Source organism: Catharus ustulatus, chromosome 4 (assembly GCF_009819885.2).
Source record: "Catharus ustulatus isolate bCatUst1 chromosome 4, bCatUst1.pri.v2, whole genome shotgun sequence".
NCBI classification, from domain to species: domain Eukaryota; kingdom Metazoa; phylum Chordata; class Aves; order Passeriformes; family Turdidae; genus Catharus; species Catharus ustulatus.
This window is the reverse complement of record NC_046224.1, coordinates 29,385,658-29,399,774: the sequence shown is the minus strand read 5'-3', so window position 1 is coordinate 29,399,774 and position 14,117 is coordinate 29,385,658. Positions and strand designations below refer to the sequence as shown.

At 41.8% G+C, this 14,117-nt stretch overlaps 1 protein-coding gene across 2 annotated transcripts in view; it reads left to right on the top strand.

Moving 5' to 3' along the window:
• TBXAS1 (thromboxane A synthase 1) overlaps positions 1–14,117 on the top strand; it is a 253,833-nt gene that overhangs the window by 4,119 nt on the left and 235,597 nt on the right. The window contains exon 1 of one of the 2 annotated variants that reach the window (XM_033057858.1): positions 6,900–6,987. The exons of the other annotated variant lie outside the window; for it this stretch is intronic. The gene's annotated coding sequence lies outside the window, so the exon portion shown is untranslated. Of the gene's footprint in view, positions 1–6,899; positions 6,988–14,117 lie in introns of those variants that run through there. 2 annotated transcript variants of the gene reach the window in all.

Here is a 14,117-nt window from a genome sequence, read left to right as displayed (position 1 = left end):
GCTCCTTTATGATTCCTCTATGATTTTCTGGCTCTTAGAACACACAGGGTGGTGGGACTGGAAATGTGGAAGCACAGCACACAGACAGATTTTATTAGCATGACAAACTAGAGATACTGGTGTGTTTTGGCACTCCATCACTGTTACTGGCCTTTGGTGAGACAGTGTCTTTGGCCAATGCTATTTCCAGGGAGGATTTCTCTGGCTTTATGTACACCCTGACTGTTGGGCATATGAGAGCTGTGCTATTTAAGCCTCCTTCCCCTTGTTTATATTCCTCATTCCCACATGATCCATAGGCAATGTTGTATAGCGTTATCCCCTCCCCCAAACTTTCCATTTCAATTGATGTCACCACAAAGGAATAGATTATTACTGACACTGATCCCAATTTAATCCTTCCAATAATCTGATTTTTCCAAGCCTATTTATATCCTTGAAATGACAGTAGGGTTCAAAGTGATACAAATACCTGAGCCTAAGTGCAGGTACTATCCACAGCAGTCTGGTCCAGTTTTGACCCTTCAGAATAAAGTATAAGCCCAAATATTATTTGATAAATCCCTTCCCAAGTGTTTGCAGTGCTAGACTGGTCCTTGGTTCCTCTTTTTGACTAGCTTTTTCACACTATAGGTTTATTCTCTTATACACTAGTATACAGCTGAAGTCCCAAAATAAATTTTAAAGCACATATACATGTAAAATTTCTTTTCCCTTTGTGGATTTTAATAACTTTCTGGTGTCTAGAAATAATCTAGAAGTAAAGTGTAAGAAGCAGAGTAAGAAGTATAAACCCTAGTTCTAGTTTGAAGTTTCATCCAGCAACCTGAAAACTTATTTTATTTTCCTGGGTTTAAGGTGATCAGCCAATGTTTTCTCCCCTCCCCAATCTCCTTAAGAAGCTTATTAATGCTTTACATGGAAAATAAAGACAAAACCAATCTGAAAACAAAGCCATCCTTAGCACTGCATATTGTAAATGTGCTTGCTGGATTATTTCCACTATTACTAACCAATTCATTTTAATATTGCTCCTGCTTCTTGCTGGATCTGCAGAACTTCAGTTCACACGTAGCCAAGGAATAGTTCAACCAGCAGTCAGCAGGTTTTTGTTCTTTTTCCCCCAGTCTTATAATTCAGTGCAGTGACTTGTTTATATAACCAAATCCTTTTGTTTCTCTGAAAGGGACTTGGCTATTTCACTTGAGTGACAACACCCGTGGTAGGTGATGGTCTATTTTTCCCAAAGCAAAGGCCCCACTTTTCAGCAGAATTTACATTCCAGTAATAAATATTTAAAGGAATTATAATGCAACTGAAGCAAAGAATGTCCCTCTGCAGTACACATACATATACACACTCACACACACGTACACACATGTACACACATGTACACACATACACACACACAAAGACATGCACACTCACAGTCACTTAGTCTGGGGTCACTCTGGTGCAGATGGTGCCTCTGTTCAAACCCTGAGATATTTTGCTTTTTCCATTAGGAAACTTGTCTACCTTGGACTTGTAATATCCCATAAAAATCTTAGAAAATATTATTCTTCACTGTCTATGTAGCAGATTGCTCAAACATTAATGTCAAAGGCATTTTCTGCAACAAAATCCCTTTCTGCCCCTAAAAAAAGTGTAAGAAAGAGTACAATCCATGCTGATTTCTTGGTGTCCTTTCTCAGGTATGAGCTTTAGGATTTTCAATTATCTCTGGTTTATTCTATGACAGACTAAAATAAATTACACCGGAATGGCAGTTTTGGAATGTACCAGGGCTACAAAACTACCATTTGGCTTCAAATGGGCAGACTATTATAAAGCAAATGAGATTCGGATGTACTTTTCCATTTACAAAGCTTGGATTTTCTCTGATGGGCATAACACTAGGTGATGTCTTAATTAATGATGGTGAAGATCATATATGTGACATAAACAAAAGAGCTGCTTTTTGACAATAATATAAAAATAGAAGAATAAAATATTCCAATTCTTTTGTGAAAGAATGAATTGATTCCAAAAAGTAGAATAATGAAAACTGAAGGCAGAAGGAGGAAGAATGCAATGTAGATATTAGAATTACCTGCAAATGTCTCCCTTTGCCAACCAGAAAGTATTTATTCTGTATAGTTTGCTGTATCCTTGTCTCTTTATGTGCCCTGAATGATACCCTACCAGCAGCACTACATCTGTGTTAAACTGCTTGATTATAATGCTCACTGAGCATTATATGAGGCCCTCCCATCAGCGCATGCTTGTGCTTTCTCAAGCCAGTGCACGTGCAATATTTGTAAAATGACACAGGGATCACCTACTTTGTCCACATTTACTATATATATGTATCTATATATCATTATCTATGGAAAAAATAGGCATTGAGCTAGGCATTACATTTACTGAAAGTGCACAGAAAGGCAGCTTTGCTGTGAGGAGACCTGCTACCTGCAGAGGAGTTACCTGTGCAAAACTGACCCTCTGACACAGCACGTTGAGGTGGACTCTGACATCTCCTCTTCAAACTGGCACATGAAAATGCAGTGGCCAGTGCTCTTTTTGTTCTCACCTGTGTGATCCACATCTGCAGGAATCTTGGGATGGGAACAACACACTGATGGGTGCTTATCAAGGGAAGACCATGGTTATCTCTGACTTTAAAAGCCTGAAGCATATAGGGATGTGTAGGAGCTGCAGAAGGACCTGCATCTCACAATCTGACAAAAAGAGCAAATTAAAGGAATGAAGAAACGGGTGTTGGGGGTAAGGGGAATTGGTTGTGGAGAGGAGCTCTAAGGGGAGGTGGAGGGTTATGTGGGTGTTTTTCCACTCATTCCTGTGTCCAGGGCTAAGCAGGAAAACAGTACTTCTCTATTTCCACCCTATCTCTGTTTTTTCACCTTTGGAATCTGGTTATTCTTAGCTCACAAGGTTTAATTTGCTGACCTGACATGAACATATCCATCTTTCATGTTGATCCTGGCTTAAACTCAGCAGAAACATAAGACTGGAAAATAACCCTTCTGACAGCTAGAGACAGTGACACTGAACCAGTTCTGGAGAAATGGAAGGTGGTCACGGGTGTGTAGAAGATCTCTGTCTACTCTTGGTAGTCCACAGTTTAAGAACAAAAGAGTAGGTGTTTGTGAACATGTGAGCATGGACATGCAGACCCAGTGGAGAAGTAGAGATAGATGCTTTCATCCTCATCAGCCCTCACTGCTGTATCCAGCTCTCTGCAGGCATCACTGTAGGGAGGCAACCCTGGGAGAAGCTTATCTTCGCTGGGAGAGACTTTTGGGATGGATCCGCTGGCCAGGAGAGGGAACAAGAAACCTCCTGCAGGAAAGGGGAGACCGTTTAGTTGAGGAGCTCCTGGGAGAGGGGCAGACGTGGATAGAGGCAGGAAGGCCTCCCACTCCTATGGCTTGCCCTTCCCGTGCCAGCCCTGCTCCATCTACTGGCAAGAGCAACGCGGAGCCGCTGCCGTTTGCCCGCCGGGACCCAGCCCCTTCTGTCCTCCTCCCCAGCCCAGATTCCCTCCATGCCTTCACTTCATCTGCCACAAGTGCCGAGGGAGAGACGAGCACAGCCTCCCCCAGACACAGGAGAGAGAACGACCCTTATTTTTGGATCCCTGCTTTCCCATGAATTTGCCTCTGTTTTAGCCTCTAATATGTCATCAAAGTTACAGATAAGGACTGTGCATGCCGTGTATTTACTATTTGATCTGCTGGCTGGGAAATTGATTGCCCTGCTCACCTGTGGTCAGTCAAACCCCATGGCAATACCCTGCAGGTCCCCTGAGGCTGCACATTGGGATGCTGGTTGGAATAGAGTGAGATGGCAGCACCAGCTGCTGCCTCAGCCAAGTTCCCAGGAAACCACAGTGCAGCTGTGAAAGGTGTTCAGGGGAAATGGGAGTCCTTTGGCTCTTTGCTTTGCTGCTCAGCATTTTGGAAGCACATTATTTTGGCTCTTCTTCCATTTTCCCCTTGCCTACTAGGTGTTTAAGAGAGCAGGCTGAGGAAAGCTCTGATTTTTTCAAAATGTAAAAGCAACATGGAAAGCTTTTGCTATGTATGAACCTGCATGGCATTGTGAATTTGATTCACTCTTCTCTGTACATGGAGATGCAGGGTGTTCACAGCTCCCCTGTGGAAGGGTTTTTCAGCTCTGGCACCATGGGCATTACATGCTTTTTCCTCTTGTCCTGTCTTCTGCTTTTGGGAAATCATCTGCACCTGGAATTTGCATCTGTTTTCCATATGGGAAAAGAAGCATGCTCATCCTGCTGTGGCCCTTACATATGGCAAGTCTGTCAGCTCTGGGTTGCTGGCAGTCGGGTGAATGGGGTGGACTGAGCTTCCCCACATCAGTCGGCTCCTCAGGGAGGGAAGAAGGGCAGCCAGTGTCAGACCAGTGTTTATAGAAAGTTTAGTCTCCAGTGGATTTCCCTGTTCCAGTGAAACAATAGGAGGGGCTTGTGCTGTATTATCCATGCTTCCTTTTTATTCTGATATTATCTGTGAATTCTTGCAAATAATAGATGACTGAGACTATTATTGTTTTGGGAAGTAGGAAGATGGAAACATTAGATGTACTGTAGCAGTTTCAATAGACTTTTTCATGGTGTTTGTAGTTATGCAAGTCAGAAACTAGTGAAATACCTGTTGGAATAAGCTATAACCCTGTGCATTCACAAAAGCAGTTCTCCTACTCCTCATTTTTAACAAGAAAGACTGCCTCAGTCAAACAAGTGGTGGAGAGTTCAAAACAAAAAAGGAAAGCAAACATAACTCCACTCTTAATGCCACAAGATTTTGGGAAGCAATCCATTCCAGGTCTTCTACATATCTATCTGCTTTAATACAGGCATTCTGATATAAATTGCATGATGGTGATTAATCAATTAAACTTGAAGTCAAAAAACATGCTTTTTCCCCCCCCTTCTTTTCTAAACCTGCATTAAAGTAGATTATTCAGAACTCTTGGAATGAACGGTGCTAGGTCAAAGCTCATGTTTTTCTAACAAGTCTATGAAAACTTACTATAAAAAGTCATATATTGTAGAATCTCAACTATCCTGGAAGGTTTATCTGGGCTATGGCTTAAGCATGCTATTCGTGTGCTGCCAATTTGTTCTAGAAGTACGTGATGAGCTGTAGTGCCTTGCAAAGCATCTAAACCCTTCCCTGGGCCAGGTGGAATCCAGAAGCCATGCAGTGGATCGATTTGGGTGCAGAAGTTCTGCAGCTTCCCTTCAGTCCCATGCAGAGCTGGGCTGTGCCTCAGAGCTGGAAGCCATGGGGCAGTGTGTGTCCTCTGCAGTTCTGGCAGGATTCACTGTCTGCTTCTACATCATGAGCTCCTCATCTGGGAAGTCTTCATTTAGAAACCTTGCCCTGCATCTGCACAGAGATGGCCGTGGCATGGTCCTGCATAGAAGAAGTCTTTATGGGTACCACCTGTCCGGATACTGAAATCTCCTGCATCACTCATGTATCATTATTTCCTGTTGCTTAGGACCTTTCCTTCTCCTCCTCTTCACCTCAAGTAAAGGGGACCTGTTGATGCATCCATGGGTTTAATAGCTACTGGTCTTGGTAGAAATTACTCTGGCTCATTGTACATTAACACTGTTTTTTGATGCATATGCAATTAATAAAAATTATGCAAAACTTTGAAGCTTTTGCTGTATTCTGGACAGATTATGAACTTCTGGTTCTCTGTGAAGTATTGTTAAAATTTGCTACCCTCAAGGACTAATTACTAAGAGCACATTTTACTCTGAAAGCAGAACGTTCCTTTGCACAGCCTTGTGTTAGAAAAACAAACATTTACAGTTAGGCAAATAGGGCCATGCTCCCAAAGAGTTTTTTTGTGAGTCTCATGGCGTTTAGTGATCCAATTGATCTCCCAAATTCAGGGCAGCAGTGACTGTGTGAGAAATTTCACCTCTAGTTTTCAAAAGAAATGCCTGGCTTTTGGGAACAAATGCCTAAATGAAAGCCTAAACACAAGGTAAAAACAGAACATGCAATTTAAGTTTTGCATGAGTCCATCAATGTGGGCAAAGGTAGCTTGTGAACTGAAAGCCTGAAAAGGGCAAGCTAATTCAGAATAAAACAGTGTTAGTGTGAAATACATGTCCAGCACAGGGAAGGGGAGTTATGCAGGAGAAGCTATTCCACAGGAACTCCCAATGTGGGTAAGTCCTTAATTACTTTTAAAATCTCAGCATTACTAACCCATGCTTATAATTTCTAGAGGCCTTGAGTTTGTGGAACAACTGGAGTATGAGATTCAATTGCATTCACTTCAGTGGAGGATACAGTTAAGTATCGGCACGTTTGCAGGCTTGAGGCCAGTCATTAACTAATTAGTGTATGGGAACATTTAAATTTTTCCCATCTGATTTTGCAAAGCTATCTGGCAACACTTGCTTACGAGCTTTTATTTTTCACTTTTTCCCTTCTTCCTTCACAGCAAACCAAAAAGCCCCCAGAAGAAGACGGACAATTGGACGTGTACTAACTTAACATTTTCTCCTCGCTGGAGATACAATTATTTGCTGAGTTTTGTGCCTTTTTTTAAAATTTTTCATTTGTAGCTCAGAGATACACACATAGACTTTTAAAAAAATAAACATATTGAAAGTCGCAGAGTATTAGCTTCGTTCGCGACCACGCAAAGCCTTTCCCAGCAAGAGCATGCCAGCCGGAGAGGCTGGGGGTGGTGGTGGAACTACAGCCCCCAGAGGGCGTGGCGGGCGGGCAGCCCAGGCGAACGGGGCAGCGAGGAGCGGGGACTCCTGGGAGTTGTAGTCCTGCTGCCCTGCCTGGCAGCTGTGCCAGCACCTGTCTGTTCTGTGGGAGGCGGCGATGGCTCCACGCCCCACTGCTGCCCTCAAGCTATCGCAGGGCAGCTGCGGCTGGCATCCCAACCAGGAACCGCTGGAGGAGGCATGGGAGACCTCTGAAGGTAAGGATCTGCTGGGATTTTCTCTGTAAATCCTGTGGTCCATCCTAGTCCTCCTTGCCCCGTGTATTGGCCGGGAAGCTTTGCCATGCCGCTCCTGTGGCACATCCTTGGGCAAAGTCATCGGAGTTTGGCTTGGCTGGCAGCGCTGACTGCAGTGTCGGCGTGTGGGGTCGGGAGAGGTGCCACTGTCCCCTGCAGCCATGGTTAGATGTGTTGGCTTCTTCAGGAAAAGGTTAGTGGGATAAATAATCATTCAGTCTTAGAAAAAGTGAGGGTAGGAATCCCACTCCCCTGGAGGGGCTGTAAATCTTTCTCTAGTGAATAAGGGTCTTACAGCATCAGATTTTGCTGAATTTAAGCTGGCTTTTTAAGTAATTTTTTTTTCCTTTCAAGTTGACTTTCTAAGTCTTAGAAGAGAAGAAATGGACAAATACACGTTTTGCATATGTGGCTGCAATAGACTCTGCCTGTGTAAATTTCCTTCTTCCAGTGTATCTACTGTTTGCCCAACCGGAGGCAACTCAAAGTTTCAGGCTGTTCAGACCACTACAGTGAAAATCCCTGGAAATGTTTCTGGTTTACCCTGATGCTTAATAAAGCAGAGCAGTGGTCAGATAGCAGAGGGAGGAGAAATGGTTTTGTTGCTTCCTGGGTAAGGTAAAACACTTCTGAACATTTTGGCTGTGATCCTCTGGCAAGAAGGCACCTGGGAAACTATTCTAGCTTTGCTGTTGGTGCTTACACCTGAATGTAAATTTGCCAAAGAGTTGTGGTAAATACCTTGCAGAAGGACACACTGCAGACCACCCAGGGCTAAGTGCACATGAGATAGTAATGTCCAATGCATAAGGACGTGGTTCAATGACACAATTTATACCCTGTGGTCCTTTCCTATAAATAATTTACTCATTATTCTGAAGACCATAGATTTGTTGTGTGTATTACTTATGATCAGGGTCACTGGTTCTCAGTTACTGCTTCTGGGGTAAAGCAGCAAGCAGTGGGCAAGCTGAAAATTGTGGGAGCAGAGTGGGAGTTTTTAGCTAAAGCTACTGGTGAAAGACCCTATTCAAACAAAAAAAAAGGTGGAAGTGAAGACAGAAGACCCTCCTAGTAAAGACGTCACCCAAGAGAAAGGCGGTTCCCAGTTTTGATGGGAATTGTGTTGCCCTTTTAATGGCAGTAGCTTTGCTGTTGGTCTCTGCAGAAATTGCCAAATGTTGAACTGAACAGGTCTGGACAAGGAGGTAATTCCCTTCCTGTTGAGAGGCTTGGCAGCTCTGGGTCAGTGAGAGATACAGTTTTGGGTGTGTGGGGCAGGCACACCGTGGCATCAAGGACTGCTGTCCTACGGAGAGGCAGAAATCAGAAAGCTGAGTTAGTGTCCTTCATGAATCAAAAATGCAGAAAGGTTAAACGCAGTGCCCTCAGATCTGAAATGAGGATCATGTAGCTAGTGTTAGAGGTGTTGGCAAGAAGTTCTAAACTTTCTACCAATTAACCCATTACCTTAACAGTCCCAGCAGCCATAATGGGGAGGTCTCATGGGCTGCTTTCCAGGTGAAGTTTTTCATGTACCTCATAGACTCATTAGTGGCACTGCTGATATATTTGTGATAGAAAATAACTTATAGGCACATCTGAACTAGACTAGAAATTAGTTCATAGGGGCATCTCAATCTGAAAACATTCCCTACACATTCAAAAACTTTCTTAAATGTGAACAACTCTAATACAAAAACCAGGGATCATATCTGGGTTTTATGTATGCAGCCTTGCTGAGTTTTGAGTGTTTCTCTGTACAAGGACAGTACATACGGTAGCTTAAGCCAGGGCGTCAGAACTCCTGCAACAACGTCTCCAGAGAAGTGTGAGAGCCGGGGATGCTGCTGAAACCCTGGGGCAGGGCAGGTGACTGAGAAGGAAGATGGTGGTGGTGGTACCAAGCCCTGCACAGGCAGCAGCAGTGCTGGGGGCCTCTGCTCTCCCTCCTGGTGCTGAAGGAGGATGGACCTCCCTATTCTACCTTTCCTCACCTGACAGTCAGGCTGCAATATTTAAAACTCCTCCCAAGTGGCAATTGTGTCAGTTTTGTTTTCTTTTCCTCATACACTCCAGAAATCATGCAGTGTGATATGGCTAGTGGGATTATATTGACCCACCGCTGCAGTTGCTATTAATAGCTGAAGAAACCCCAAATGCCTCAGCCACAGTGGTAGTACAGTTACCTGCCCATCTTTCTCTTGCCAAACAGAGCAGGGATTTTTATGTTAGTGAGTTCAGTAATTACAAGTCCAAATTTTGCTTCTTGGTAGTGTTAAGGAGATAGGGACTAGATTATATACAGAGGAGAATATATGTTTTTGAATGGATAGCAAGCTGATTTGCAATGTCATTTAAACAGCATCCTAACAGCCAAGTCTTGCTTTAAAACAAAGAAGGCTGAGGGAATTTGAGTGGGCTTATGTCTTTTTCTTGATGACCAAGAAATATAACCCACCCTTTCTGAAAAAAAGTGCATTCAAAATTCAGCCCTGGTGTACAGGCTACTAAATTTCAGTTGCTGGGTTTATGTCGTCAAAGCAGTTGCAGTAACTCTGTAAAACACAAGATGAAAGGTTGCTCTTTCCACTCTGAGCTCTTTCCATCCTCCACTTTTACAGTAAAGGTTACCCTGACAGTGTGTGCATCTGTCTGTTGTAAGTGTAGAAATACGTATTATTCATAACTTGCCAATGTGTATGCTGGAAAAGAAAAGCTGAATTTATAGCTATATTTCCTTTCTGCCAGGGTTTTTAGAGTGGTGTGTTTCACCATTTCCATTATGAATCCCTGTTTTCTGAGGTTTATAACAGTCTTGAAGAGTGGTCTTGAACCATAATAGAAAGCGTGTAATGTTGCATTTACAGTACAGCTGTAACTGCACATTAAGGAGTGTAATCTTCCCAGTGTACCCTCAGTGCTCCAATAAGATTCATTGGAGTTTCATATACTGAGAGAAAAACAATATTTTATGTTTGGAGTTGGTGCTCTACATACACAGAGCTGAGTGCATCACACGAGGACAGAGAGCCTCCACTTGCACCAGACTTCCAAAAATTCTTTGCTACACCCTTAAAATACTTATGTGCATCTGCGGGGGCCCCTCTGAATTACAGTTCATCATAACCTGCCTTTGTCCCTGGGAACTTCTAGTTAGCCTGAGCTGCCGCAGACAGAGCTGGGGCTCTTGAGTAGAAAGTTCTCCATACCCTGAGAAGGATACGTATTTGCTTTTTGTACTAAGCCCAGCTACAATATAAGGCTGGGCTTATCTGCTATTTGGTGGAAGGCTTCAGAAGGTAGGAAGGAAGGAGGCTGGACGCTGTAAACTTTAGGCACAGATCCCAACTACAGTAGACTTTGAGAGATGAAGTTAAAAGGAGTATCAGCAGGGTTGAAATCTTGTTGAGATTAAATTTTTCTTGCTGTTTCAACTCATAACGTCAGGTTGTTTAGTCTTCCACTTAACCTCTTCCCTTGGCTAATAGGTCAGTTTATTGGGTTCATGCCCTTTTGCAAGTGTTGCTAACCTCAAGCATTCAGATATCACAGATTTACTCTCAGATCTACGAGACTGCAGGAAAAACATGCATTTTTTAATTGAGCAATTAAAATATTCTAATTAGTATTTTAGCCCTGATCCTTCGAATTTCACAGCTTCTGAGCACCTCTTTTTCCTTGCTTTGAGCTGGACAGTCCGTACCCCCAGTAAAACCTGTATTTAACACAATTGCACAAATGAACAGCCAGTGCTGTAGCAAAAAACTCAACTAAACCAAGAGTTCAGAGAAAGCTTGAGATTTGGAAGTGCGGGTTTTATGATTGCGAAATTTTGGGTTTTTTTCACCTTTTTTTTCTCTCCCCTCACTGGTTATGCATGTCTGTGTTGCAACATATCTGCTGAGAATGAGATAGCTGAAGGGATTTCTGATTTGGTGTATTAGTGTACAAGCGGTCAGCAGAAAGGTCTGCAGCAAAAAAGCCCAATGAATGGGAAAGAACAAAAGGCTGAACCAGAGCAAAGCTGCCCCTATGTTGCATGTGCTTCTCTGTCACATATAAGGGGGTTGTAACTTGCATGTTAGTTATCTGTGCTCCCTTTCATGCGGGTAAGAAGGCCTTTGGGAATATTTGGCATGTTCTACCAAGAACTATTCATCATGTGATGCATACATTTAGGCAGCAAATACACTCTGTATAGGGGCATGAATGAAAAGAAGGCATTTCAAGGTAATTTGTATTGTCCCTGCATTTGCCCCATAGTGTGAAGGTTCTATGTGTCTTCCTGCCCCAGCTTTGTGTATTCCAGTCCCTCATACATTTTGTGTTCTTACTGCCATCTGAGAATATTAATATTCATTTTGGTTGTTCAGAGGACAGTTATTGTAATTTTGAATTCTTGTCATGGGGAACATTTTCAAAGACAAGACAGGCAGCAGGGCAGCAACATCCCCTACCACATCTGCAGGAGTCAGAGGAGCATTACCAAACCTTGCACGGGGTGATCTCCAGGACAGTGTCCTGTGAAGGGATATTTCTGCATCTTAAGAAGTGGTTCTGTAGATGCCACTAAAAAATTGCTGAAGCTCCTCAGTGATTCTTTCTACTGCCAGTTAGAATTTCTTTGCGATCAGGTTGCATTTCTACATGTGGATGGAAACTAGCAGCTTCTGGGCTTCTTGAGGTATAAGAACCATTGCTGTGGCAGTAGTATTAGTCTGACTTGCTTCATTGTCACCTTTTTTTTTCCCTTTTTGCCAGTTTACCACCTCTTCTGTGCAGAAACAAGTGGCAGTAGTAAGATACAGTACCTGTTCTGGTTTTGGCATATTTGTATCATCTAATACGTACATCCGTTTGCTCTCTCTTTTTGCTGTCTTACTCACCTCCGCAGTACAATTGTATCCAAACCCTCTGGTTTTAGACAGTTAGAGATAAGGCATAAAGGGACAGCTGATACTGCCCACAGTTCCCAGATGGGAGGAAATCTAACATTCTTGTCAGGCTGAAGGCCATAACCCCATGGGCACATTCTCCATTCACATCTGTGAAGTTTCTTCTGGGAGCAAGAGAAATTTGAAAAAAAAAAAAAAACAGTGGTGGACCTCAGGTGAGGAATAGTTCTTTATCTTGTTTAAGGTTCAAGGTTTTTGAGACTTTTGGTGCATTTCCCATTTGTCATTGTAAATTTTGACAGATAAATGCATTGTATTAGTCTGTAAGTTTATTTAATTAAGTTATTGAACAAGGTACTTCTGTTAAGTTTTTCGCAGTTCTTTTGACCTCTGATTCAGTATCAAAACAGAGTCTGGAGATTTCAAGCCTGAAATTTGTTACCTAGAGTAGCATTTCAATCAGACAAAGAAGGTTAGGTATTTTTCATGGTGTTTAAAAACTCAGCTTCAGAAAAAAATTATAACCTAACAGCTCTTACCATAATCTTTTTGCAAACATTTGTATGTCTCTCTGCAGCTACAAGACTAGCAGGGTTTTTTGGTTTTTACTGTGAATGTGGAGCTATTGATCTGTGAACATAAATCCTTATTTATCTCCAGTCAAGTTTATAGGGCAATGAAATTATAGGATTGCTTAAATCAATCAATGTTTTTAAAGAAAGCTATAGAAATATAAACAAGTTACCAATTATTTAATAAAGTCAATTTGCTTAGAAATGACTGGTGATGGGCAGCAGATGTTATACTAATTTCTGCTTTCTGTGGAATTTCACAGGGGCTACAAGATCTTAATGTTACTATTAGCAAAGGTAACTTTATTTTAGAAACTCATTCTGAACTCTCACAGCAAGAGGAAGAAACTTTCATTCCTTTTGACCACAAAATCTGTGCTATTTCTAAGAGGAGTTCTTTGAAATAACTAGGATATCTCACAGCTTGTTGCTTTAAGGGAGACTTAGTACAGTGGCACTACATTTAGTTAGCATAATGAGTTTTTTAGCCTCTAAGATACTGGCTGTGTTTGAAGTACCATAACTTTTAGGCAGCTAAGGTTAAATTTGTTTGTGGAGAACAAGTTTGCATAATATTTTAGCTTTCCTAGAATTTTAAACTGCATGCCTGATTTCTGAGAAGCATTTAGTTTAATATAACCAGGTTCTGACTTGGCAAAACAATTTAAGCATAAAAGTGTGTCTTTCTGCTTCACAGTCGGAAGTGTCATGAAGTGTCATGCCTCCTCAGTGTGGTTTTACAGTTACTGTGTTTGCCTTTTGAGATCCAGTTTATTGGAGTTACTTTATTCAAGGTGACTCAAGGATCTCCCATGAGCTCATGGTGTCCTTTTTGTGCTCCTGCCTGTTTTGAATGTAGAGCAGGATCATTATTAGTAGGCTGTGTTGCCTTGGTGGTCTGTCAGTTGGATAGTTTGTGATAGTTTATCAGGCAGGAGTACAGAATCATCTGATTAAACTGCTTAATCAATCCTTAAACAGGGATAGCAATAATTAAGTCACAGATGGCCATTGTAAATCCCTATATTCCAATACATTATTGTTCCCAGTACTTTGGATATTAAGGTTGTTTTAAATTAAAAAAAAAAAAAAAAAGAAGAAGAAAAAAAGAAAACCTCTGTGAAATGTGCCTCCCTTCAAGACATTGAGAATTCATTTTGGCTCTGGAAAGGTTTTTGATTTACGATAAATTATCATCATATATACTTATCCATTTTGTTATATGGGCTTTGTTAAAGCTTGTACATAAACTAGTCCCCGATTAATCTCTTTTTTTAAGCTGTTCTGTGGTATTTTGTCTGCAGTATTTTGTGGCTAAGCTGTCTGTAGCAGAATTTTGTTGATCTGAAGAATGTGCTATAAATTTCTATAGACACAAACTGCTGTAGAATTAAAATGTAACATCTTCCTGGACTTTCTTCATCTATCATAAAGTTGGTGTGGCTCAGCCTTAATTAGATTGGTATAGAGCTAAAATATATGAAGTAGAATAGCACAAGAGGAATTGAATTTGGTCGTTAGCAGGAGTGTGTGGTTAGTCTAGCTGGTATAGTCAGTAGCTCTGAAATATGAGAGTACACTTTCCATTTGATATGCTTTGAAGACAGGTCAAAATCCTTAA